Raw genomic sequence first — 22349 nt, 5'->3', positions numbered from 1 at the left:
TCTGTCTCCCCAAGCGCGTGAGGAGATTCAGAGCCCAGCACTTTCCTCCCACGTGTCCCGGGCGCCAGTCGGAGGCTGCGGGGAGCCTCTCCCCGGACCACTAGCATCTGCGGCGCGGGGCTCCCGGGCTGCCGGGCGCAGCCTGGCCGCAGGGGGGTGTGTCCCGCCCCGCCCCGCCCCGCCCCGCCCCACCTGCTGCCCTTCCGCGGCCGCTGCCGCTGCGCCTGGGCGTCGGGCCCGCCCCCCTCCCCGGCCCCGAGTCCCAGGCCGGCGCCGCAGGCCCCCGCGCTGCCCGGTCCCGCACGGGACCCCCGAGTCTGGCCGTCCGCCACGCAGACATAAGCGAGTAACAAAAAGCCGGTGCCCAGGCTGCCCAGGCCCGTCCGCGCCGCCGGGCGGCGTCCTCCCTCCAGCCGGCCGGGGACCGGGTGTGGAGTCTGGAAGGCCGGGGGAGGGGTGCAGGGCGGGGAAAGAGCATCCCCGCGCCCCGCCGCCGCCGCCGCCGCCGCCGCCGCCGGGCTGGAGGAGGCCTCGTCACAGCCGCCGCCTCAGCAGCGGCTACAGATCTCGCGGTGTTTGCCGGCGGCCGCGCCGCCATATTGGTGACCGTATTTTGATTTGCTCGGGGCTGGCCGAGCCGCGGCGAGAGCGAGCGAGCAAGCGAGCGAGCGAGCGAGAGCCTGGGGGGGTGGGGGGAGGGCAGGCGAGCGCGCGGGGGGTGGCGGCCGAGCGAGCCGGAGCGGAGCAGCGGGGGCCGCGGCCACGCCACCCCGGCCAGCGTCTGGGAGCTGCGGCGGCCGCCGGCGGGGCGACCCGGCCCGACCCCCTCCCCTCCCCCAGCCACGAGCGGCGGCGGCGGCGGCGGCGGCGGCCGATCCGAGAGGCTGAGCCGGCTGAGGCGTCCCCCCTGCCGGGTGGAGTCGGACGCGGCGGCGGCGCTGGCGGCGGCGGTGGAGACGGCTGCCCTAGCGGGAGAGGCGGCGGCGGCCGAGGAGGAGGAGGGGAGAGCGGCGGCGAAGGGTGAGCGGACAGCGCCGCGGGGCCTCGGCGGGGTCGGGGTCCGGGTCGGGGTCGCGGCTCTCCCCGCACCGACACCCCCTCCCCCCGTCCGTTCCCATCGCTCGGGACAAGCGGGGTGTTTGGGGGGGGGGCTCCGGCGGCTTGCAAGGCCCTCGCGGGGCGCCCTCTCCTTCCCACCCGTGCGCCCTCCCTGCCTCCTCCGCCTCCTTTTTCTTCCCCCCGCGGTGGCGGCGCGGAGAGGGGAGGCCCCCCAAGTCCGCGGCACCGGGTGGGGGTGGGGAGCGTCGGGCCGGGCCTGGGCTCCGGGGAGTCAGCGGAGGGGGAGGGGGGCGATCCCGGGGTGGCGAGGGCCGGGGCCGGGGGTGGGGTGGGCTGCGGGGGAGGGTCCCTGCCCGCAGTGGCGCCCCCCACCCCGGCCCGCCCCCTCGGGGGTGTGCGAGATGGCGGGGGGCACGGAAGGGGTGGGGGGCGCGGGAGGAAAAGTGCTTTGGGCGCGGGGGGGGGGCAAGCCGGTGACCCCGGTGACCCCGATGACTCGGGGGAGGTTGGTGAAGGTGTTGCGTGGGGGGAGGCTGTGTGGGGGTCCCGGGGTGAACCGTCGCCCCCCCTTTTCTCCCCGAGTGTTGGTTTCCTGCAGCTGTCTCGATGGGGGGGGGCGCCGAAGCCGGCGGGTGACTCCGGGGCACCCCCTCCCCAGGTCCCCGGCCGCTCCGGCTTCCGGCGCCATTCCCCCTGCGCCCGCCCGGAGCGCCGAGCAGGTGACAGGTGGATGGATCCCGCTTTCTCTCTCTCTCTTTTTCTCTCTCTCTCCCTCTCCCCTCTCGGTGGCTGGTGCTGGGGGGCCGGCCGGGCCCGAGGGTTTGTAGCCCCCCAGAGTGGGTTTGCATTGGTGAGTTTGGCCGGGTTTCACTCCATATATAGTCTATTTTGAGATGTGAGCTTGCCATCCTTCAAGGCAGCTTCATTGTCATGGAGAAATTCTTCAAATGTTTCTGATAAGAGGGGTTTCCAGGGGGAGCCGAGGGGTTCGCAGTTCCGACGACGGTTTGCTTTTTTTTTTTTTTTTTTTTTCCCTCCAGTAGCTCTGGAAGGTCGGGTCCCCGATGCCAGGTTGGGTGGGTGGGGGGGGGTTGTTTGTTTGTTTTGTTTTCCTTTTTTTTTGCCTCATCCATCGGCAAGTTCTGCAACACTCAGGTCGCCTTCGAGACAGACAAGGATGGCCGTCTCCGTTCTGCATCCATTTTGTACTGTTTTAGGTAACTTTGGAAAAGAGGCGAGGTTTTACAAGTCAGGCAGATCCCCGTTTTTTTGTGTGTTTTTGGGTTTTTTTTTTTTTCCCCAGAGAAATTGGTTGGTGTTGCAGCTCACTCCAGAGAGTGTGTGGCTGTGTTGCTCATTGTGCAGTTTCAGGCTTGGCCGGGAATTTTGGTGGGCATGGAATCGAATTTTTTTTTTTTTCTGCTTTCAGATTTTGCGCTGCTGCTGCTACTTACCATACCGCCCCCGAACAGTGCAGCAGAATACTGACACTTCAGTACCTCTGAATTTTTTCTGAAATCGTGGTTGATTTTTTTTTTTAAGCCCTGACTGTTGGAAACTTTAAATTGTGAAACCGCTGCATTTTCTAGTAGTGTGTTATGGCCGAATACTTAAATTAGGGGGGAAAAAAATGGGGTAAACTGTCAGTTAGATGAGCTACAGTTTAAACTAGGGCCTTATTGGCATTAAAAGGGATCTTATAACTGTCTTTTTTTTTTTTTTTTTTAGCATGTGTGCAAGTATAGTGAATGATGGTGCTAAGTGCGTTAACAGGAAATAGAACAAAAGTTCCAGTGATTCAGAACTTCGGTTGGGTATTTTCCCCCCTTCAATTTTATGTTTCTGGTAGAAAGTGCTTAAGATGTAATCTCTTAAGATTTAATCAGACCGAAAGTTGAATGTGTTAATTAGATGAGTAAGTTATCCACTCAGTCTTTTTTTTTTTTTTCCTTGAGTGAATGGAATAACTTCCTGAGTTTAAATGTATTCTCCGAGGACATTGATGGAATGCAGCCATTCAAACTCTCTTCATCAAACCCGCAAGATAGTAGTGGAACCTATGCTTGTGTAACTCACTAAGAAGGAGGGAGATGGCCTCAGTCTCATCAGATACATGGTTCCTGAGAAAGGCTTTTAACTTGTCAGTTCCCTTTGATTAAAATAGCATCTAGGATTTGGTTTTATCTCAAGTAGAAAGAAGTCCCTGCCTTCAGCTTTGGATACTGTGTCAGGACTTGTATGTGGTCCTAATATCTAATGAAGCAAATTTATTTTTAACTGCAGAATTAAGTCGTCATTATCCCAATTTTTTTTTACCTATATAAACTGATCAAGACTAACAGTTTATTTTTAATTTTATTAGTGACTTAATATTTGATTTATATAATTATGAGATAGCAGGGGGAGAATTCCACACCAGTCCCACCACTAGACTTTTGTGTCCTCATTCCCTCCTTTGGAAATTGTTAGTTCTCTCAAGATCACAAATATGGATTGACTGCTATTTATGTAGCTATCTTTATATATATTTGCCCAATTGTTTCTGTTTTTTCCTGCCTTCCCTTCCTTCCTAAGTCACATCTACACCTATTGCTACTTCCGAATGTCCTTCCTTTTTTTATCTTCTCTCTCCCGGTCCTGATGGAATTGGAGCTCAGAGCCCACGATTTCACCCCCTCTGGAGGTATGGACCAGAATTCTTTATGGGATACAGAACAGTTCATTTTTTTAATGGCCACCAACCAGCTACAAAAGGGGTTTGCCATAAGTATACTGAAAAATAGTCTGATAAGCTTTACAGTATGTAAAGTTAGCAACGTGAACTCTTAACTCCACACGGGCTCGATTTTATCACGTCTGTGCCTGGCCAGACTCTTAGGGCCAGAGAACAGTAGTGGCATTTTCCCTCTGTCCCACTTAATGTCATTATTATTTGGTCCACCTAAGATGGGGGTTTCTAAAATAGAAGGACTATGAGGCAATAGCAGGAACAGATGTGAGGACTAAGGCAGAATATTAAGGGAAAGATGGAGAATAAGCTGCTGGTAGAGGGCTGGATGAAAAGTCTGGGCAACTAGGAATGTGGAGATGAGGGCATTGATGGCAGCCAAGCACAGGAAAATTATGCTGAACTCTCCTGAGCTCTGCACTGACTCTTGATAGATACTAACAAGCTATGCATCTCATCTTACTTTAAGCCCTCTCTATTAAGTTGGTAAGAATTTGAAAGACATCAAGATTGTGTGAAATTAAATATATGCCTGTTCATACTTGCCTCGGGTTCATACTTAACAGTACCTAGCATTTCATTTTTTTATTATTCCAATCTTAAAAAAAATAATAAGTTTAGGACTCTTACTGAACCAGAATGCTAATAACCCTAATAAGTGGTCTTCACCATAGCCAAAGCTGTTCTTTTTTTCCATTCTCTTTAGTTAACCACCACCCCAGACTGTGCTCTTGATGGTCGGAGATTAAGAATGCTGTCGTCGTCTTTGTTCCCTTGAGTTTTCGGTGTTTAGTACTTCTAGCATTCAAGTTACGCTTTCATTTAGACTTAGCTGTTGCTACATTTCACGCAGATGTTTCAGTTGGATTTTTATTGACTCGTCTTACAGAAAATGCTTACCTGCTAAGCAAACTTCTTGAGCCCTAGAAACCGAATGAGCTACTGTACTGTTGAAAGCAAAATAAGAAGTGTGAGCTGATAAATTCTAGTTTCAGAAGGAAATCTGTCAGTTGCCATAAAGGTAAAATTGTGGCTGTTCGTGTAAAGAATAGATCTCTCTGAGTCCTGGGTAAAATTTTGGCACTTAGTGCTGTATTTGTGAAGCTAGGGCATCGCTTTCCTGAAACAATCTCACCACACTGGAGATTACGGGATCAAGCCCTGCTGCCACTTGCAGGTACTAAGGGCATGACTGGGGCCCTCCATGAGTGGGGGAGCTGTGCTGTGGTTTCTGTTTCTACCCATTCTTCCTCTTCTTTTATTTAAAATAAAAGGAGTGGGAAAGCCCAGGAATACTGGTATCTCCCCACATTAAGGAATACTGGTATCTCCCCACATTAATACTGGTAATAAATATCAAAAGCTCCCCTTATCTCCTGAGGGTGCTTGATAAATGAGGCTCTTTTGAGTGTGTCTTTGTGATTTGTGTCTTAACACTTTTAGTGTAAAACTTGAAGCATTTCTGCAACATTTCTCATCTATTCCAGTCCACAATCTGGTATCAGGAGAGTAGTAAATTTCTCTAAATGTTCAATATCTCCATGTTAACCTCTTCAGTGTGTTCTGCATACTTACTGAATGCCTGCTGAGCGCCAGACTTTCATTCATTACACAAATATTTATTGAGCTCTTACTATATGTCAGGGACCTTCATGAAATGCTGAGGGTGCAACAGTGAAAGTGGTAGATGGACTTTCTCCCCTAAAATGCAGCTTACATTTTAGTAGTGGAAGTCATATTGAATGAGTAAAATTATACTGTGTCTGAGAGAAAAAAATACTGTGGAGAAAAAACCATAAAGGTGGGTTGAGGATAAACACTGCATGTTTGCTCTTGTTAAGACTGCATCGTGTACCTTGGTTTAAAAAAAAAAAAAAAAAAACTCACGTTTCCCTTTCTCTAAGAATACATATCATAACGTGGGGGCATCATTGTGCTTGTGCTTCAGAGTCACAGTTTCAGTCAATAACCACTTGCTCTGCTTAGTGTTTCAGAAAGCCACTTTTTTTGTAGAACAATTTGTAATCCAGTGTCCTGGTTTGAATCTTGGCTTTGTCACTCCTAAACCTTGATATGGGGTAGTAACAAAATCTTAGTATCTTTGAACTTGTTTTCTTTCTTCTAAGAAAATATTTTATTGAGGCTGAGTGGTGGCTCACCTGCTTTGAGCGCACATGCTGCAATGTGCAAAGACCCACGTTCGAGTTCCCACCTGCATGGGGAAAGCTTCGAGAACAGTGAAGCACTTCTGCAGGTGTCTGTCTGTCCCTCTCTCTATCACCCCCTTCCCTCTCGATTTTTGGCTGTCTCTATTCAATTAAGTAAATAAAGATAATAAAACTTTTTAAAGAAAATACTTTACTTATTTATTTTAATGAGAGACACACAGGTAGAGAAACACAGCCACCAGAGTACTGCTCAGCTCTGGCTTCTGGTAGTGCTGAGGATTGAAACTGGGAGCTCAGATCCTCGGCCATGGAAGTCTTTTTGCATAACCATTATGCTGTCTCCCCAGCCCTTGTTTTCACCTCTAAAATGAGTATGTGGTACAGAGTATGAGGTTATCTTCATGACAGAATTCACATTTTATGTTATCTGGGACATAAAAAGGACTTAAATGGCAGCCATTTTGTTTAGCCGCATCTGAAAGCATAATGCTAATTAAAATGTAACTGTAACTCAGAGTTTCTCGCACTTTCTGTGGAGTTAGTACAGGTCTGGTCAGTGTGGTACCAGGAATAAATCTACAGTCTCCCTTGCTGGAAGAACATGGTAACATATCTTACCACATAGTTTGATAAGCTGGATCTTAAGCATTTTGACAGGTTGATACAGATAACAGAAGCTTCCAGTTGAGTGAAGTATTTGTAAAATATTTAGTACAAGACCTGCATATTATTAAGTCTATTAAATACCTTGGCCATTATTTACTATGTGAAAAGGGGTGTTCCAAAAACTACTAAGTATTGGGGAAAACTTATAAAGATACAATAATGCAGACTGTGACTGACTTTTTTAAGGGAAGAATGGAATTTTCTAGTTGAATTGCAATACTTGCTTTTCACTGTCAGGCTGGGAGATAGCTAACCTGAGCTTCTCAAGGTAAAACCATGTCTTAACTTTCCTTCCAGTCTATTTACCCAGGTTTTTGTGCCTGACCTGTAGTTAGGCCCTCAGGAAATACTCTGTAATGTCAGGTCATTCTTAGTGATAGTTTTTCTGTGTATCACAGTTCTTTTGGAGATTACTGATAAGTGATCATGCTGGACTTAAATCCCCAATCTTTAGTTTTAAGCTCCAGTGACTTTATGAATTAAACAGTGTCAATTTCTTACTTTCCTCTCATGTGGGCAGTACTGATATTTTCATAAAGAAGGGAATACACCCACCCCACCCTACTTTTAACAGTAATTATTTTTCAGATGTTTAAATCTTTGCACCAGTCAGCTTTTTTCGATGGCAAGTTATCCCCTGCCTCACAAATAATTTTAGCTTTCCTGAAACTTAAGATTTCCCTTGAGTTCTAAGACCTCTAGTATTTACACAGAATGTTTGTTGGCTTTTCAAAAAATCCTTCTAGCTGTGTAGGAACAAATTACTATACATTCAAATTTTATATGACCTTGTATTTTAAAATAAGATGGAAATACAGTCCAATATGTTCATATTCTTCAGTTTTGTTTATTTTAATGGTAACTTACACTGAAGGGGTATATCCTACTGCAGGGTGTCATTTTTTACTGGCTTCAGAATGAGAGCCTGATTTCTCCACAGACAGGTGAAATGGAGATGAATATGCACCATTTTTATTGTCTAAAATATACATATATATATGTGTGTGTGTATATATATATATATATATATATATATATATATATATATATATATATGTGACATTTGGGGGGCCAGAGGGCTGGTGCTCCTGGTTGAGTACATAGACCACATATAATGTGCAAGACCTGGGTTCCCACCTGTAGGGGGCGCTTCATGGGTGGTGAAGCAGTACTGCAGGTGTCTGTCTCTCTTTTCCCTCCCTATCTCCTTTCCCTCTTCTCTCTGTCTCTGTCCAAAATAAATAAATTATATTTTTAAAAAATAAAGGCATTTTTGTGTTTCACTTGAAAACAATCATAGTACAAGTCAAACATCCCCCCTATCCAACCTTGTCAAACAATGTCAGAAGTAATGCTGTGGCCCGGAGAAATGTTCAGGGGGTAATGTGTCTGCCTTGCTTTGCCTGCAGCCCAGATTTAACCCCTGGTACCACATGGGAATGCCACAGCCTAAGGAGGAGGTGGGGTCTGGTACTCTGGTGTCTCTGTCTCTCTATCTCTATCTGAAAGAATGAAAAAATGGCCCAGGAGTGGTGAAATCACATGTGTGAGAGACCCCAGCTCCACAGAGAGGGGAGGGAGACCACATTCCCTGACATATTACAGAAATACATGAATAAGTGCGATTATCAGAAGATTTGAAAACTGTAGGGGAGAGGGTGGGGAGAGAGAGTACGGAGATTTTAACCATTAAATGTATGAAAATACATGCCCCAAAATAATGTATGAGAGAATACTTTTCAATGACCAAATTCTACTTATTCTCAAGCTTATAAGTTTCATTTTATAAAGAAATATTTCCTTCTTTAAAACTGGAATTTAATTTATGTTTAAAGTTTATATTTGTTTATCTGTTGGATAGATACAGAGAAATTAAGAGGGGAGGTGGAGATAGGCAGTTAAAGGGGGAGACACCTGAATCCTGCTTAACCACTCATATGAAGCTTTCCCCAAGCATGTGGGGCCTAGGGCCTTGAACCCTGGTTTTTGCACACTATGACACGTGCACTCAACCAGGTGCTCCGCAGCCGGCCCTTTAACTATGCTTTCATCTGGATTGTGGGCAACACTTTGATTTGGAACTGTAGCTCACATTTATATTAATGAAAATTTTTCTTGACCTAAGTAACTTAATATTTCTTTTTTTTTTTAATATTAGTAAAATTGAGCACATCCCAGTTTTTTTCTTGTCAGTTTGCCAGCCAGGCAAGCCAAGGATAATGCTTATTTGATCCGAATAGGGCGATTGGCAATTCAGTGGAATGACGCTTCCGTTTCTTATCCATGAGAGAAAATCCTTGCCAATATAAAAAAAAAAAAAAACTTAAAACCAGCAGTTTTACCTAGCCCAGGTTCTCGCCGCTGGAAAATTTTGCCAGAAACCAAACACAAGAGCTCAGCAGGTAGAGCACAGGACTTAAGAGCCCAGGACTCCCAGTTCCATACCTGGCACTGCATTTGCTAGAGCAGAGCAGTGCTCTATGTTGCCTGTTAAAGTTTCTTAAAATGAAATTAACAGGATCCGGCGGTAGCTCAGCGGGTTAAGCGCACCTAGCGCAAAGCACAAAGAATGGCTTAATTAAGGATCCCGGTTTGAGCCCCCGGCTCCCCACCTGCAGGGGAGTCGCTTCACAGGCGGTGAAGCAGGTCTGCAGGTGTCTTTCTCTCCCCCTCTCTGTCTTCCCCTCCTCTCTCCATTTCTCTCTGTCTCATCCAGCAACAAACGACATCAACATCAATAATAATAACCACAACAAGGCTACAACAACAAGGGCAACAAAAGGTAAAAAAAGCCCTCCAGCAATAACCCTGGAGGCAAAGAAAATGAAATTATCAGAAACACTTCTGGTATGAACTGGAGAGAACTGGAGGTAGACAGGAATTTGCCTTGTTTTCATTCTTTTAGCGACTGAAAATGCCACTTTTGATTTTGAGTTGATCTCTGATAACTTAATCATCTCCACCCCTCCTGACTATCTTTATTCCACTGTGTTAGGAGTGAGATGTGATAAGGAAAGACGCGAGCTTTATTTTATCCCTTTTATTATCATTCCTTGTCTCCGGCTTTACTGGTGCTTCTTGCCTGCACTATTCTACTGTTTCCAGTGGATTTTTCTTTTCCTAGATAGGCGTGTGAAAGGTAGAGAGGGAGGAGAGAGACAAGAGTATTACCACACCACTGCTGTACCAAGCATGAAATGGCCCTGTTGCATGGTGCCCCATTGGGTGGCCAGGGGCTCACGCCCACATCATTGTACATGGTAAAGGGTGCATTCTACCAGGTAAGCCCTAACACAGGCCCCGAGACCTGGGCTTTAAAGTCAGAATAGCTCAAGTTCAAATCCCACTAATTTTTTTTATTATTATTTCTTTATTGGGGGACTAATGGTTTACCATTGACAGTAAAATAGAGCAGTTTGTACATGCATATCATCTCCCAGTTTTCCACATAACAGTGCAACCCCCACCAGGTCCTCCTCTGCCTTCATTTTCCAGGACCTGACTCCTCCCCCCCCACACACACACCCCAGAGACTTACTTTGGTGCAATACACCAGATCCAGTCCAATTTCTGCTTAGTGTTTTCCCTCCTGATCTTGTTTTCAGTTTCTGTCAGTGAGATCAGCCCATATTCATTTGTCTCTGACTTACCTCACTTAACTTGATTTCTTCAAGCTCCATCCAAGATGAGGTGAAGGTGAATTCACCATTTCTGATAGCTGGGTAGTATTCCATTGCAAATCCCAGTTCTGTTGCTAACTGTAGCAATAATCTTAGGCTAAACATTTAAAACTCTTTTGATTCTCTCAGTCTTTAAAGAAATACTTACGGGAGTCGGGCTGTAGCGCAGCGGGTTAAGCGCAGGTGGCGCAAAGCACAAGGACCGGCATAAGGATCCCGGTTTGAACCCTGGCTCCCCACCTGCAGGGGAGTTCGCTTCACAGGCGGTGAAGCAGGTCTGCAGGTGTCTATCTTTCTCTCCCCCTCTCTGTCTGTCTTCCCCTCCTCTCTCCATTTCTCTCTGTCCTATCCAACAACGACGACAACAACAATAATAACTACAACAATAAAACAACAAGGGCAACAAAAGGGAATAAATAAATAAATAATAAAAAAAGAAATACTTACATGTAATGTTGCCTTCCTTTTGTGATAATTTCTTTCTTGTTTTCTTTTTAGATAAGAGACACCAGCACCCTCCCCCCAAGCTCCTTCCTTCAGTGTGGTGAACTAGGTTCAAACCTGGGTCACACACATGGCGAACAAATTTATGTTATTCTAGTGAACTGTTTCACCAGTCCACTTTTATTTGCTTTTTATTTTATTGTATTTGTATTCAGTTAGTTTGGACAGAAGCTGACAAAAATTGAGGGGGGAAGGTAAAAGAGAGACATTGTGGTACTGTCTTGCCACTTGTACGGCCTCCACCTACAGGTGGGGCAGGGTGGGGTGAACCTGGGTCCTCGTGTGCTGTGTGCCACTGCCCCGCCCCCACTTCTGCATTATGTCGCCTAGCAAAGTACTTACCTAGAATCCAGCAGGCATAAATAAGGGGTCAACATGGGGGGGGGGGGGCAACAGTGGCACACCGGCTTGAACACATGTATTATAATATTCCAGCCCCAGCTGCAGTGGGGGAAGCTTTACAGCTGTGAAACAGAGCTGCAGACTTCTCTCTCTCTATTTTTCCCCTCCCTCCCCCCTCTCAATTTATGTCTATCCAAATAAATAAATCAACACACTATATTTTAAAAATGTGAATTATGGGCCAAAGACATAGTTCGCACTGCCCACATGTGCAGCCTAAGTCTGAGCCCTGACAGCACAGGGGAGTTGGTTGTCATGACATTAGAGGAAGTTCCAGTACCCTCGTTTCTCCCCTCCTCTTCTGTCTCGCTCACTTAATGTATGGAAACACCCTGGAATGGTGAACTAGGCATGGGTGAGACCCAGATTCTGCCCCCCACCCAAAATATAAATATATATGTAAAATATGTTCTGAGATCCAGTACTTTTTCTTACCTTGTAACTTTTTTTATATATTTATTTTTCCTTTTGTTGCCCTTGTTTTTTATTGTTGTAGCTATTACTGTTGTTATTGATGTCGTTGCTATTAGAACAGAAATGGAGAGAGGAGGGGAAGACGGGAGAGAAAGAGAGACACCTGTAGACCTGCTTCATTGCCTGTGAGGCGACTCCCCTGTGGGTGGGGAGCTGGGGGCATGAGCCAGGGACTTGAACCGGGATCTTATGCCGGTCCTTGTACTTGGCACCACATGTGCTTAACCCACTGTGCTACCGCCCGACTCCCGTAACTTTCATATAGACTTCATTTTGTACTATCTAGTAAAGTTTATCTATTTTATTTTATTTTGAGGTGCTGGAGCCTCACATGATTTCACTGCTCCTGGTTCAGTGTTTTCATTCAGAAAGACAGAGAGAGGGAGAGACGTCACACCAGAGCTTCCTATCGCCCTCCCTCAATACTGTCCCACTCCCATGTGGTGTCAAGGCTGGAACCTGGGCCAGAGGCATGGCAAGACACATCCCTACCTGGTGAGCTGTTGCTTCAGGCTCTCAAGCTTTATTTTTTTAGGTATTAATCTTTCAAATAAAACAAGGCAGATTCTTATTTTAACGAAATTAGACATGTAGCTTAAATAATGAGAAGTAATAGCTATGTTTGAAATATTTCATAGTCTGGATATGCAATCTTTAATCCTAGAGGTAATGAATACTCTTTAGTCTTACTCATGTGGCATTTTTGTACAGTCTGTAAAGTAGAGCCAGAAGCACTCACAGTGATGTAGAGTTTGCTGTTATCAGATAAATTACATACTATTGCAGAAAGAATTGTGAGAGACATACTGGTGTTTTCAATCTTCTCTTTGTAATTAATTTTGTTTTTGGTAAAGCCAGCATATGTATACAGAAGTTTTCTGTTTTCATCAGATAAAACATTTTTTTTTGCCTCCAGGGCTATTGCTCGGGCTCTCCCCATTTTCTGTTGCCCTTGTTGCCTTTTGTTGTTGTTATTGTTGTCATTGTTGCCATTGTTGTTGGATAGGACAGAGAGAAATCAAGAGGGGGGAGAGAAAGATAGACACCTGCAGACCCGCTTCACTGCTTGTAAATCGACCCCCCTGCAGGTGGGGAGCTGGAGCCTTGGAGCTGGGATCCTTATGCCAGTCCTTGCACTTGGTGCCATGTTTGCTTAACCCGGTGCGCTACCAGGTGGCCCCCAAATACCATTCTTTTGTAGACATAACATTTTCAGATACTTAGAATTGCCATCGTAATTGGGTCAGCAAATTAATTCTTTATGCCATTTGCAACTGAGTTTGTTTCACAGGCAACAAACACAGTTACATAAAATTTGAAGTGAAGACTTCTCCAATTGGAACTAATAATATTCAAGTCTGTGATATAAAATAAAAGAGAGATACTTGTTTCCAAATTCTAAGACTGTACAGCAGACTATTCTGTCTTTTGTTTTTTCTCCTTTTATACTAGTTGTGGGAAAAAAAATAGCTACAAGAGCAAGAAAACTTGCCTTTTAAAGGGAATTAGAGCTGAGGTGTATGTTATACTTTAACCTGCTGAGCACAAATGGTGGTTTATTTAGTTCATTTTAAAAAGGAAGTTAATGAGTGACCTGATGAACTTGGAGTTTTTACTCTTTGAAACTTAAGTAAATATATATACACATCACAGCTAAGTAATCCTAGAACTGAAGAGAAAAAGTACTCGAGATACCTGGGATCACCATCAAACAGAAGTTTGCATAGAGAGTAACTTATTGTTTTACCTTGTGACTAGCATATGGCTAAGTTGTGCGTGGCTGAGTACTGTTTGCCACTTATGATAATTTTCTAAGGAAATGGAAAAATAAAGACATGGAAATAGGAGTTTCCAAAAATTCCTGATTCTGCTTTTTTATAGATGGATGTATGTTGGCATGCACTGGCTCCATTTCCCCCATTCCTACCCTCAGTGTTCTTTTTATTTAATTTCTCTTTCTTTGAGGTACTTGCTTGGCCTGAAAGAGCTATCCTTCTTCCATTCATGAGGTTACAGGAAGAGTATTCAAAGGCATTACTGAACTTCTGCAAATGGTAGGAGATGTACTCTTTCGGTGAAGGTAACTGGCTCATGGGAAAATTGAACTGCTGGTTCAATTTTTTAACCAGCTTAAACTATAGTACTTCAGCTTTTATAAGATATTACATAATCAGAAGACTAGAAAGAAATTCCATGGAGCTTGCTTCATTGCCGTCTATGCTACATCTGCACTAAATACTTCTTAGCCCAAGAAATCTTGCCTCATTCTTTTACTGTCTGATCTTTGCCCTTTTTAAAAATTTTTTTTAAAAATTATCTTTATTTATTGGTTAGAGATAGCCAGAAATCAAGAGGGAGCTAGAGACACCTGCAGCCCTGCTTCACCTCTCATGAAGCTTTTCCCCTGCAGGTGGGGACCAGGTGCTTGAACCCAGGTCCTTGCGCACTGTAATGTGTGTGTTTAACCAGGTGTGCCACCACCTGCCCCCTCCTTGCCTTCTTTGTTAGTCATTCTTCATTTTTCCAGTAGTTCTGGGCTGGTTTTGATTCTCTACTATATGACAGGTACTTTGCCAGAAGATGGGGATGGATAGATGAGAAATAGAGCTCTTGTCTTCCAGACACACAAACACACAGTCTCTCTCTCTCTCTCCCTCTCTCTCTCTCCCTTTCTCTCTCTCTCTCTCCCTCCCCTAACCCTGTACTGTAGGAAATTCAGTGACAGCATTAGACCTAAGGCAGTCAGGAAGCATACAGCAGGGAATTTTGATTCAATGAGGAACGAAGGGCTATAATGGGAAAATCTTCATGTTAAAATTGGTGTTTATAGAGTTACGTCAGATAGACAAGAGAAGAAAACGTTGGAGGGGAGCAAGATCATTACAATTAGAACAGCATACATAGCAGCATGTGTAAAAAAACAGAGATAGAAAACATTGCAAGCAGAACTTGGACTGGAGTTGGTGTGTTGCACCAAAGTAAAAGACTCTGGGGTGGGTAGGGGGAGGGTTCAGGTCCTGAACATGATGGCAGAGGACCTAGCGGGGTTGTATTGTTACGTGGAAAACTAGAAAATTTTATGCATGTACAAACGGTTGTGTTTACTGTCGACTGTAAAACATAAATCCCTCAATAAAGAAACTTAAATTAAAAACAAACAGAAGAGCCCACAGAGAGCCGGTAACTGGGAGTAGTTGCATGGTGCAGTACACACCGTGGTGGGTTAATGGGAAGTTGGGTGACAAATCAGAAAACAGTGCATGACGATGATGCATGGTCTGCACGGTAAATTTGGCTTTTTCTTCCTTTTTTTTTTTTTTTAGATTTAATTTATGAGAGAGAACCAGAGAATTAAAATTCTCTGACAAATGTGCTTCTAAGGATTGAGCTCAGGTCTTCAGGCTTTAGCTACTTCACCACCTCCCCAGCCTGCCTGACTGCTTTCTTTCTGTGAGTGATAGGAGACAGCATAAAGAGGAAAACTTATCTATTTGAGAGTCCCTGATAGAGAGAGGTGTCTGACTTATTGGTGGCTTTAAGGTTCTGTGCAGTGAGAAGAAGAAAGAACACCTCACTGTAAAGGGGGTGGGGGCGGAGGCGGAGAAGTAGAGGAAGCTTGAGTAAATGCATTTGGGCAAATCTCTAAATGAAGTGGTAAAGGGAAGAGCTTTCCTAACAGAAACAGTAACAAATGCGGAGACTTAGTGGGGACCTGCTCGCTCTAAGAGCCAGGCCAGTGTAGGCAGAGCCGATAGAAGGGTTGATGAAATCGGTGTTTATATGTTCTTAATGTGGAGTCTTTAGATTGTAGTAAAGACTCTAGGTTTTGTTCAAGCTGGGAAGCCATTGTGGGATTTTAAGACAGTGTGTGTGTGTGTGTGTGTGTGTGTGTGTGTGTGTGTGTGTGTGTGTGTGTGTCCCTCTTTTTTTTTTTTTCTCACTTAGAACATGAATTTAGTTGGTGATGTGTCTATGCTATATATACTCTAACAGGTGCAGGTGTATAGATTCTTGTAATCATCACGGTCAGAACTGTTGTGTTTCCCTATATACTCATACCTTTTCCCCAACCACTAGCCTTGGCACTCAACTGATCTGTTCTTCATCACTGTAAGCTTGACACTTCAAGAAAATAATATAAATAGAATGATACACAATGTCATCTTCTGAGATTGGTTCCCCCCCCCCACCTCCCCACTCAGCATTGGACCTTGAGGTCCAATCATATGTTTGTCAGTAGTTCATTCTACTTTAGGGCTAACAACTACACATTGTGTGGTTATATCTCATTTTGTTTATAATCATCTGACTATCTATTCATTTATTGCCAGAGCACTGCTGAACTCTGGCTTATGGTGGTGCCAGGGACTGAACCTGAGATCTCAAGAACCTCAGGCACAAAAGACGTTTCATAACCAGTGTGCTATGTCCCTAACCCGGAGACATCTTTCAGTGAAGGGTTTTGGGTGTCTGGTTTGGGTTTATAAAAATAAAATTGCAGCAGATAGTTTTATGCAGGTTTGCAGATGAAATTGTGTTTTCATCTCTAGGATGAATTCTCTAGTCTAGTTGCTGGGTTGTGTGCTGACTATGTACTGAAATTTGTGAGGAACCACCCCTTTTCCAGAGTGGCTGCACTGCTTCATATTTCTCCTTGCAGTGTATGAGGCCCACTTCTTTCACGTCCTTATTAACATTTGGTATTGCCAGTATTTTCTTTGATTTCAGCTCTATTAATAGGTAAGTAACGCTATCACATGGTAGCATTGCTTTGCATTTCCCTACTGGCTAATATTCACCACGTTTTCATGCACTTCTTTGCTGTCTACATGTTCATCCTTTCTGGTGAAATGTCTGCATCATTTATCCACACTCTGATGAGATGATTTTCTTCCTGTTAAGTCTAGTGAGTTCTTACTGCTGTCTGAATACAAGTCCCTGATCAAGTGTGTGACTCCTAAGTATCTTCGCCTCATTTACACCTTGCCTTTTCATGCTCTTAGCAGCGGCGCCTTTTACAGATGCCCTCCCCATTCAATTGTAATGAAATCAAATATTAATTGTTTTCTTAATATCAATCAGACTTTTGTTGTCAAGTCTGAGAACTATTTGCTTACACCAGTTTCCAAAGAGTTTCTCCTGTCTTCTAAAAGTTTCCTAAAGACTGTTTATCTTCTGCATGGATCTGTGGTTCATTCTGTTTGCCGTTTAGATTGAAGTTCATTTGGTTGTTCTAATATAATTTGTCGAAGAGATTTTCATTCCTCAATTGAATTGCTTTTGCATCTTTGTCAAAAATAATATGACTGTACCTGTAAGTTCGTATTTCTGAATTCTCTATGTTCTGTCTTTCTTGACTTTTTTTTTTCTTTAATTGCACCAGGGTCATCACTGGGGCCTGTGCACGAAACCACCACTACTGGCAGCCACTGTTTTCATATAAGTCTATGAATGAATATGTTAATTTGGTAGGACAGAGAGAAATTGAGAAGGGAAGGGGAGAGAGAAAGGTGGACACTTGCAGATCAGCTTCACCCCTCATAAAGCATAAAGTCTCCCCTTTGCAGTGCGGTGGGGAGGGGGCTGAAACCCTGACCCTAGCACATGGTGACATGCACTTAACCAGGTGCGCTCTCCTCACCCCCCTTTCGGCTTCATTTATCTCTACGTTTCTCTCTCCACAAACAAAACTGTCTTGACTATCCTAATTGTATAGTAAGCCTTAAAATCAGGTGGTGAAATTCTTCCAACTCTGTTCTCCTTTTTCAGTTTCTGTCCATGTAAATTTTTGAAATTTACAACAAAAAAAAAATCCTTCTGGACCTCCATAGGAGTGTACTAAATGCATAGAGCAGTATGGCATTTTTGCTTCATTGTGCCTACCAGCCCATGAATATTCCAAATATGTAGGTCTTTGAGCTCTTCCATTGGTATTGTGTACTTCCTAACACAAGTGCTATATGTGTTTTGTGTATTTATACATAGTTTTTTTTAGAGTGATTGTGAAGCTGTAATTTCGTCTCTTTTAGTTTTGGTTCTGATTACTTGTTGCTGGTTTATAGCAATATGGTTGATTTCTGTGGGTAGTTGACCTTTTAGCTAAACTAATCTAGTCTAGGATGTCTCTCTCTCTCTTGCGCTCTCTCTCTCTCTTTCTCTCTCGTAAGCTCCATGGGCTTTCTTTCTTTAAAAAGTTTTTTTTTTTTTAAATATTCATTTATTAATGCAAAAGATAGATCGGGAGGAAGAATGAAGCCGTCACTCTGGTACATGTATTGCCAGAGCTTAAACTCAGGACCTGGTACTTGAGAGACCAGGGCTTTATCTGTGCCACTTCCCTGACTGCATTCCAGGAGCTTTCTAATGTGTCTGTGAATAGAAACACTTTTGTTTCTTCCTTTCTAATCTGTATGCCTTTGCTTCCTTTTCTTGTTTTACTACTCAGTCAGTACCTCCAGTGCTATGTTAATAGGAGTGGTGAGTAACAGGAGTTAATAGGAGTGGGGAAAGTACTCTCTCTTGCACCATAAAGTGTATGTTAGCCATAGGGTCATGTGGTTTTCTTCTTCAAATTATTCACTGATGATACTTCCTCCACACCTCCACCTGCCTTTCTTTGTGACCCCAGTGAGACTTTACACATGCGTGGCTTCCTGGACCCAATGTTTTCTTTTTAGAGAGAGGAAGAGGAGATATAGTAGGAGAAGAGAAAAAGACACACCACTGCACCATCTATGGAGCTCCCCTGGTGCTGTCCGTAGTGTCCCCATATAGTGCTGGGATTGGAACCCAGGACCTCATGCGTTCTAAAGCGAATGCTCTGCTGGCCGAGCTGGCTCCTGCCCTCTAACCTTATTTTTGAAAGACTCAGTCTGGTGTTGTATGTGAAATAGGCTGTGCAAGTGGGGCAAGCATGTGTACAAGGAGACCATAGTGATCACAATGCGATCCTCCAAATGAGAGGCGATAGTGAGCTTTTAACAGTGCTAACTGCAGAGTGTAAGACAGGGCCAGATTGGGGGGATGTTTCAGCCCAGTGTGAGAAGGAATTGCTGATGAATGGGATCTGAAAGAAGTCAAGGATTTTTGGCCCAGGCAATTGTAGGGATGGAATTTCTGATGACTGAGTTGGAGAAGACAGTGTAGTAACAAGTTTTATCTGGACAATCAAGAGTTTGTTTGGGGACATGTTAACTTCAAAATACTTTCTAGACGACTGGAAATAGTGAATAGGCTATTTTAGCTTCAAATGGAATTCAGGCAAGAGATTCAGACTAGAAATTTGAGAGTCATTGATTGAGCTGATATGTAAGAAATTCCAGTAATACCTGTTAAAATTATGCATATGCCTTTTTTATTTTTATCACTCATCTATTTAAAGTTTACTAGTAGATGAAACCAAAGTTTGAACTGGTTTTATCATTAGACTATTGTATGTCTGACATTAAGTGCACCGTAAGTTGTATGATTGAGAGACACTTTAGAAGATAAATGTTTACATTAACATTACTTAAAATAATAATAAATAACCAACTTATTTCATCACTAAATGGCTATTATGATAGTATATGTGTCACACTAATTTCCAGAATTTTGGCCTAAATGTTAGTCAAGTTAAGTAACTCCATACATATTATGAAGAAGGTTTGACACTGTTTTGCATTCCTGTCTTATCTTTTTATCCATAGGAAAAATGTTTACTGAGACTATCATTCAAGTTTCATTTACTTCAAACCAAAATATTCTGGGTAATATCTTTTTCTATGACCATTTTTTAAACATTTTTTTAAAATCTGGGTCTCCCTAGCACAGTTTTTAATATTTTAACTTTATCTAATAGGGCAAAGAAAATTGGGAGGGAAGAGGCTTGGAGAGGGAGAGAGAGACAGACAGACACCTGCAGCACTGCTGCACCTCTCATAAAGCTTCCCTCTTGCATATAGCGACCAGGAAGCCAGTTATTTGGGCACTTGTTTGTTTACCAGCACACTGCTTCTCTCTGACTTATGGCAGTGTGAGGGTTGAACTTGGGACCTCCGGTGTTTTAGGCATGAAAGTCTTCTTTGCACAAGTATTATGCTATCTCCCTAGCTCTAGGACAGTTATTTTTGAAAGTTGTGGTATTTTATTTCCAGGCCCTTCTTTGTACGAGTGTGTTCATCTGTATACACTGTGGGAGTCCATGGTGTAATAACAAAGTTAATAGGGCCTAGGTGGTGGTGCACACATCACAGTCCACAAGGACCCGGGTTCAAGCCCTACCATCAGAGGGAAAGCTTCACTAGTTCTTCTTCTAGCGTTTGCCCTTCTTCCATAGCCAGTCAACAGCTTCAGGTTGAGCCTGATGTAAAGTTTCGAGACCTCCTTTGAATCTGGAGGTGGCAGTCGTTGACTATGTGGGTCATAGTCTGTCTGGAGCCGCAGGGGCAGTTCGGGTCGTCTCTGGCTCCCCAGCGGTGGAACATAGTGGCGCAGCGGCCATGGCCTGTTCGATAGCGATTGAGGAGGGCCCAATCATAACGTGCTAGGTCAAAGCCGGGTTGACACTTGCAGGGGTCTATGATGAGGTGTTTGTTCTTGACCTCAGCTGACTGCCAACTCTGTTTCCAAGAGACTGGAACAGAGAAGTTCAGTGTAGGCATAGGAGACCAGATTGGGTGACGAGACGTCAAGCGTTGGACAGGGTGGGCGAAGATATCCGCGTATATTGGCAGGTCCGGTCAAGCATAGACGTGGGAAATGAACTTAGATGATGCCGCATCCCGACGAATATCTGGCGGGGCAATGTTGCTAAGAACTGGAAGCCATGGAACCGGGGTGGAACGGATGGTTCCAGAAATTATCCTCATGGAGGAATATAATTTGGAATCGACCAAGTGGACATGGGGGCTACGGAACCATACTGGGGCACAGTATTCTGCAGTGGAATAGCATAATGCCAGAGAGGATGATCGTAGTGTGGAAGCGCTCGCGCCCCATGAGGAGCTGGCCAGTCTTGCAATGATGTTATTCCTCGCGCCCACCTTTGCTGCAGTTTTTATGAGATGTTCGTGAAATGACAGGGTGCAATCGAGAGTAACGCCAAGATAGACTGGCTGGGCTTCATGCCGGATTCTCGTATCATCAAGCTGCACATTAAGCTCACGCGAGGCCAAGGCATGGTGTAGATGGAAAACAGATGATACCGTTTTTGCAGTGCTAGGGATTAGTCGCCATTTTTTACAGTAATCAGATATCAGAGACATGTCTTTTGTGAGTGTTTCCTCGAGGATGTCAAACTTGGATGCCTGAGTTGCACAGCAGATGTCATCGGCGTAGATGAACTTCCTTGAAGAAGTTTCTGGGAGGTCATTGATGTAAATATTAAATAGAGTAGGAGCCAGAACAGAGCCCTGGGGGAGGCCACTTGAAACATGTCTCCATCTGCTAGACTTGTCACCCAGATGTACCCGGAATCTTCTGTTTTGGAGAAGAAACGATATAGTGTTGGCCACCCATGGAGGCAGGCATCTTGAGATCTTGACTAGGAAACCACGGTGCCAGACCGTGTCATAGGCTGCTGTGAGATCAACAAAGACAGCACTCGTCTTTAAATTCTTCTGGAATCCATTTTCAATGTAAGTTGAGAGGGCCAGGACTTGTTCGCAGGTAGATCTTCCTGGGCGGAAACCAGCTTGGGCGGGTGATAGGAATTTCTCTGTAAGAGGAGAAATACGTGACAGAAGCAGCCTCTCAAGGAGTTTGTAACACACGGAGAGGAGAGAAATTGGTCTATAGCTGGCGGCCAGTGTTGGGTCTTTCTTTGATTTCAAAACTGCTATTATCTTTGCACGACGCCAAATTTTGGGCATAGATTCAGATTCTAAGATGTGGGACAGGAATGAAGTGAGCCACTTCTTTGCCGCGGGGCCCAAGTTAAGGATGAGTTCTGGGGTGATGTTATCATAGCCAGCAGCTGTTCCTGGTTTAACCCTCTTCAAAGTGTCTTCCAGTTCAGACAGTGTAAAGGGAGAGAGTTTTGGAGATGGACAAGATAACCGGAAGTGGGATGACCACTCATGGGAAATTTCTCTTTTCCAGACCGGGTCGATCTTAGCACGTCCAACTTGAGTTAGGTGACTGGCCACTGAGTTTGGAGATACGGGAGGATGGGAGACAGGAGAGGGTTGGCTACCGGCACCCAGACTATGAAGAAGCTTCCAGGCCTTCCTACTTGAGTGGGTGAAGTTCAGGCTTTCCGTGAGTTGTTGCCAGAGGGCTTGGCATGCTGCATCCAGGGAGGCAGTGAGATGGTCGTCCACATCTGGGTCACCCAACTCATCATACTGCTTTAGTAGTTGCTCGAATTCAGCATCAAGACAAGGCGTATAGTTAGCACGTCTCCCACAAGGAATGGCTTGGGAAGCTGCTTTGAAGATGGCTTGGCGGAAGCACCTGTAGGAATCTTCAGAGGGGATAGAGTTAATTGGAATTGCAGGAATAGATTTGTTGGTAAGATCACTGAACAGACGCCAGTTTGCTTTCCGAAAGTTCCATCTTAGTTTCTCCGAGCACAGAATCAGTGGGAGCTGGAGACCAATGTGGATGATAGCTGGGTGGTGATGACTGTGCGGGAAGATCTTGAGAACTTGTCTCTTAGCGGGAAAGGCTTGGCCGTTGACTGTGCTA

At 44.7% G+C, this 22349-nt stretch overlaps 1 protein-coding gene across 6 annotated transcripts in view; it reads left to right on the top strand.

The window, feature by feature from the left end:
- Positions 1–230: 230 nt before the first annotated feature.
- Positions 231–22349, top strand: part of TAB2 (TGF-beta activated kinase 1 (MAP3K7) binding protein 2) — a 78094-nt gene continuing 55975 nt past the window's right edge. For 2 of the 6 annotated variants that reach the window (XM_060205357.1, XM_060205358.1), the window contains exon 1: positions 664–1020. The gene's annotated coding sequence lies outside the window, so the exon portion shown is untranslated. Of the gene's footprint in view, positions 603–663; positions 1021–22349 lie in introns of those variants that run through there. The other 4 variants (XM_060205354.1, XM_060205353.1, XM_060205355.1 and 1 more) reach the window with 3 other exon arrangements.

Source organism: Erinaceus europaeus, chromosome 13 (assembly GCF_950295315.1).
Source record: "Erinaceus europaeus chromosome 13, mEriEur2.1, whole genome shotgun sequence".
Classification (NCBI taxonomy): Eukaryota; Metazoa; Chordata; class Mammalia; order Eulipotyphla; family Erinaceidae; genus Erinaceus; species Erinaceus europaeus.
This window is presented reverse-complemented; position numbering and strand designations above follow the sequence as displayed.